Raw genomic sequence first — 5,462 nt, 5'->3', positions numbered from 1 at the left:
GGATCGTTGATTTGTTTTTTCCCCTTGGCAGCTTGCATAGTATCTGCCAATACTGTGAGAGCTAGTCTTCAGGGAGGAAGCCTCCAGGCCAGTTCCAGCTCAGTTGTGCCAAACCCTATGTCCAAAGTATGTTCTCCTTCAGTGGTACTCTAAACATCAAGTTCTGGGAGGCAACCAAGGTCCGTGGCTACAGCCTATATTATTTTGGGAGTCTCTTAGGCTACCCTGACCAACAACTCAAAGGGAGGTTTCCCGTGCCTGGCACTGTGATTTTTGGTATATAGCCTTCAGCTATACACGTGCACTTAACATTTATGTTGTATGTGTGTTTTTCAGTGTTATTAAATATTAATTTTTTCTTTGGTTTTTCACACTACTTAAGTGTTATTTTTCTCTCTTTACTTCCTCTGCTCCTGTATAGCTCCTCCATAGTTAAAGTTCCTCCTTTTACCAATTTCTCCCTTGATAACACCAGTCTCCTACTGTCCCCCTCCCTCAAACTTCTTCCCCTTTACCCCCACTGTTCCTTTCCATTTTCCTGGTTCATGTGGTTACATCAGAATATATACTCACATTTAAGGATTTGGAGCTAGGATCCACAAATGAGAGAGCATGCATCATTTTTTTTTTTCCTGAGTCCGTTACTTCACTTAGTATAACAGTTTCTAGTTCCATCCATTTACTTGCAAATTTTATGATTTTATTTTTCTTTGCTTCTGAATATAACTACACTGTGCAAATGTACCACATTTCATTATTCATTCAGCAATTGAGGGACATTTAGGTTGCTTTCATTTCTTAGATATTGTAACAAAAGCATCAACAAACATGGTTGAGCAACTAACTATCTCTGTTGTAGAATATTGAGTCCTTGCCAAGGGGTTGTATAGCCAGATCATATAGTAGAGCTATTGTTTTCTCCAGGAGATGCCATTCATTCTTAAGGACATAGTCAACAACTAGTCTGAAATTCAAAATCACAGGTAGATCTAGAATTGCGGATGAAAGGAGCAAATTAAGCTGTGGGTTTAGATTGACTCAACAGATGAAATAACATAGAGCTCAGGTAAAGGATACCTAAGGCTGTACCTCACCTGTAGGGGGAAATCTATGTGGAACCTTGAAATATTAGCAATGTATCAGCAGACAGTTGTCAGAAAAGACGTTGCTGGCAAAATGCAGGAAATATTCAAGGAATAGAAAATTATTGTCTGAGAATTGCGTAAGCTATATAGAGTTACATTCAAACACACTGGTGTTAAGGCAGATTGAAGGATAATGCCATGTTGAGATTTTTAACTATTTTAACTATTTTCACACGCACTGATTGGCTATTATGTGTTCTAGTTAGCTTCTATTGCTGTGATAAAACACTAACCAAAACTAACATGGGTAAGAAGGATTTATTTTATCTTACATCCCCAGGTGATAGTTCATCTTGGAGGACAGTTAGCAAGAACTCAGAGCAGGAACCTGGAAGCAGGAGTGAAGCAGAGACTCTGGCCTGTGCTCAGCCTGCTTTCTCATTCAACTACTCAAGACCACTTGCCCAGAGGTGGCAGCATCCAAGATGGGCTGGGCCCTGCCATATCATTCAACTGTCAAGAAAATGCCTCACAGACATGGTCACGGGACAATCCAGTGGAGGAAATTTCTCAACTGAGGTTCCCTCTACACAGGTGTGTCAAGTTGACAACTGAAGCTATCCAGCACATATAGAAAACCTAAAACATACATAAAATGAAAGAATGAAAGGCAAAAAGGGAAACACTGAAGAATCCTAAGCTACAAAAGAACTGTATAGCAGTAGAAAAAGAGAAAAGAAAAGATGACGCTAAGGGACAGATGAGAGCATGCTGGAACAAAGGAGAAGAGCTCCAGCACTTGATGCCTAGAATCCAAGGCCCTGGCCCAGTGCACCTCTGAACCTGGGCATTACCAGTATTAGTCTCTGATGTCCTTGGCCATATACAGTGTCTATTAGCACAAATTGTGAGAAATGGCCATCATACTCCTCCCCTTCCTTACCCAAGGCTCTCGTCTGACTGATATAAATGTAAGCTTATAAACACTGTAGCTCATATGAAGTTGAAGTTCCTCTTATCATTACTGAACAGAACAGACCATGTCAGAAAGAGCAAATCTGAAGATCGTTTTTGGCTCCTTTTCCACAGGTTCCTAATCCAACATTCAACAAAACACAGAAGTTTCTCAAGAGATACCTAAATAGCAGCCTGTTCTTCCTTCTTGGGAAAGAAAGCTCATAAAAAGAAAAATGAAAATACTCAAGCCTACTCCAGCTAGGCAAAGATCAGCATTGCCTCTATTTTGAGTGAAACCCTGACATAGCAAGAAAAATTCATCAGCAGATTTTACCTATTTCCTATGGAGTCTCCATTCCTGCCACTTCAGCTGAGGGCCTGGATCATCCATGCCATTCCTATGCCCAGTGCTGAGCCCTCTAGAACACAGTTTACTGGGGACTGCTTGGCCTGTACCCTCATATATGGCCTAACCCCATGATTCTGTCCTGCTGGATTTCAGGGAACCAAAGCTGTGGTTTTTTAATCTATAAATTTAAATAATCCCCAAACTTTATTCACTTGAGTTAATTGTTTTCTAAACTTATTCTCTTTGGGTAAAACCCAGAAAAGTAGAATTTTGCTGAACTGAATGTTCTGAATTCATAACACCTTTTTAACCAAAGAAATGCTAAGATACATAAAATGCTGAACTTTTCTCATAGTATGCAACAGATTCAGCAAAACTGTAGATAAGACTTAACTGTGCAGTATGTAAAACAAGATACGGCTCATGTGTAGCACAGAAAGCTTCTCCAACTCTTGTTTTTCATTCTTGTGGTTGTAAGATAATGGGTCCCCATTGCATAACCTGGAAAGTCAAAACAAACCTTGAGCTGAAATGGGAACGCAAATGCATGACACAGACCTCCTTCTTAATGCAGAGACTGGTTTGCTAAATTACTTTTCTCAAGAATGATTAATAGTCCACAACATTTAAAAAACTATAAAACATTATATGGTTACCAGAATAAGCATTACTCTCATTCGCTAAATTCTTAGTACATTTTTATTAAAAGTCCAAGATTTATTAGAGGAAGCACTGAGGCACACAAGCCGAAGATTCAAGTCCTAGTTCCACTAAGGCGCTCTCGGGACACTAAGAAATCAAACAGACTCCACAAGCCTCTGAGAGGTCACTGTTAGGGATGTTCTTTGCTTTGGCAGTGAGATGTGCTGACTCACCTGACTACAAGAGGAAACTGGGAGACAATTCACACCCATGGCCTTAAATACTAAGAGCCAGATGATCAGCCCCCTTTAGTGTTTATACCAGTGTGAAAAAGTCCGTGCAAGCCCAAATTGTTGGGGTCAGAACCCTTTTGACTCAAAACAGTGTTGGTCATCTTTAGGGTCACTTCCTGTCCTGACATAAAATAATTGTGAACGTGCTTTCTTCTGAAGCATTACTCAGCACTTAAATCTTTATCTTGAAATCTTGACTTGAAATTTTGCTGGAAACAGCTGATCTAGTCTTGTTTGCTAGCATATAATCAGCCTTACATTTCACATGAATTCTTTGTCTGCAAATGAATCAATCAGGTATTTCTGATCACAGCATCCTGGACATCCTCTATAGGCTGCAGGTTCACATTTCTCCTAACAAGTTACTCTATAACAACCTTTTCTATTTGTAACCTGAATGAAATATATTCTAACTTGTAAACCAAAATCTCAAACACCAGGGAATTAATACTAATAGCATCTCTATCTGGTAACAGAGTCAGAATCCTCAGGTCAAAATACAACACTAAGAGGCCTTTAGGACTGTGGGTTGCAGTGTTCTTAGAAACAGATGGATGAGGACAGAATCAAGTGGATTTCTGAGTACTTCTAAGTACCAGGAAATGAGCTTGAATTTTTGCACATGAAATGACATTAAATCCTCAAAACTCTGCAAGGAATACATACCATACTTCATGGCAAAATACATATCACAGGCTACTTGTCAAAAGTTTTATAGGTAATGAGATTATGCTTATTAGTAGAAATCAGAAATCTTTGTGGTATCTACTCAACACACAGACTCTTTGGAATTTAGTAGTGTTAGCCAGGCTGGTATTAGACAAACATAAAACTGGGAGAAGTGTGCTCATACACTAGATATGTGTGGTAAGTATGTATGTGTATATGTAAGTCCGTGTGTGTGTATCCTTATTATTTTGGATTATTGTGCTGCAAACTTACTATTCTCTTTATCTTTAGTTACTGGTGGAAAATTGCTGACTATTAACAAATAATCTGATATTTCATAGTTTATTTGGGTCCATTTTCCATAAGCCAATTTGTGCTTCAGATGCTTGACCTTGTGAGAAATTGCTGAATTTTAATGTATTAAAATTCTTATTGTTTACTCCCATTTTCAGCTCTCTGTGTGGTACATATATTCCCTGAAGGTTGGATTCCTGTGTGGTCCATATACCCCTGAAGGTCAGGTCTTGGACATTAACATTGTAACTATCCCACATAGACACTTACAAAAATGAGCCAAACATAAAAATAAGCAAATAATTCTTATGTTTAATTGCACTAACTTCTCAGTGGCCTTTTCCATCTATTTTCTTGTCATTTTCCCCACAAATCCCAGAGAGATAAAAATAAACTTCTAATCAAAAGACATGTCCTGTCCAATTTAACCTGTAGTTTAATTAAAACTGAAGTGTTATTCATGCAAATGACCTTGGCACATGTTCCAAATATAGTATTTATTTTGAGAAAAATGCCATTGGACTTCTAATTTTGAGCAGCTCACAAACTCTCAAATACCAAATTCACCAGAAGTCCACCAATCACCTAGACATTAGCTGTGGGATTGTGCATGAAGGCTTTTGGGTTGGCAGTACTCTTGAAGTGAACATGTATTTTTTTCCCTACACGACAGAGCCTCACTTGGCTCGGTTTTCAAAATCATGTGAGTCTTGTTCAAATCCAGGGCACTCATCTCCCAGTGAGTCCCTTCTTAGTAGTGGGAATAAGTAATGCTGGTGACATGTTATTCCATCTAGTACTGCAGTGATTTCCCCATACCATGTCATAGCTACTTCATGGTCTACTTACTAATCAGACTGGAAGTCCTCAAAGTGCAACCGGGGGATCCTCTGGATCCCTGAAACTCTTTCAGAAAGTGTTTACAGTCAAAACTATTATTACGTTAATAATAAAATTGTAATACTAAGGCATGGTTTGTTTTTTTAAAATCTCATTATCCTAAGATGGTACAGTGAATTTTTTCCTTAGGCTTCGACATACAACAGAACACATGGCTATTACACAAGACTGCCTTCCTCAAGTTTCCATCATGGATGGAGGAGGGACCCATGCGGCACCATCCCTCCCTGACTGGTAATGCTAGCTGGAGGAGTGGGTATCATTTTCTCTAAT

Source organism: Nannospalax galili, unplaced genomic scaffold (genome assembly GCF_000622305.1).
Source record: "Nannospalax galili isolate Female #2095 unplaced genomic scaffold, S.galili_v1.0 scaffold54, whole genome shotgun sequence".
Classification (NCBI taxonomy): domain Eukaryota; kingdom Metazoa; phylum Chordata; class Mammalia; order Rodentia; family Spalacidae; genus Nannospalax; species Nannospalax galili.
This window is presented reverse-complemented; position numbering follows the sequence as displayed.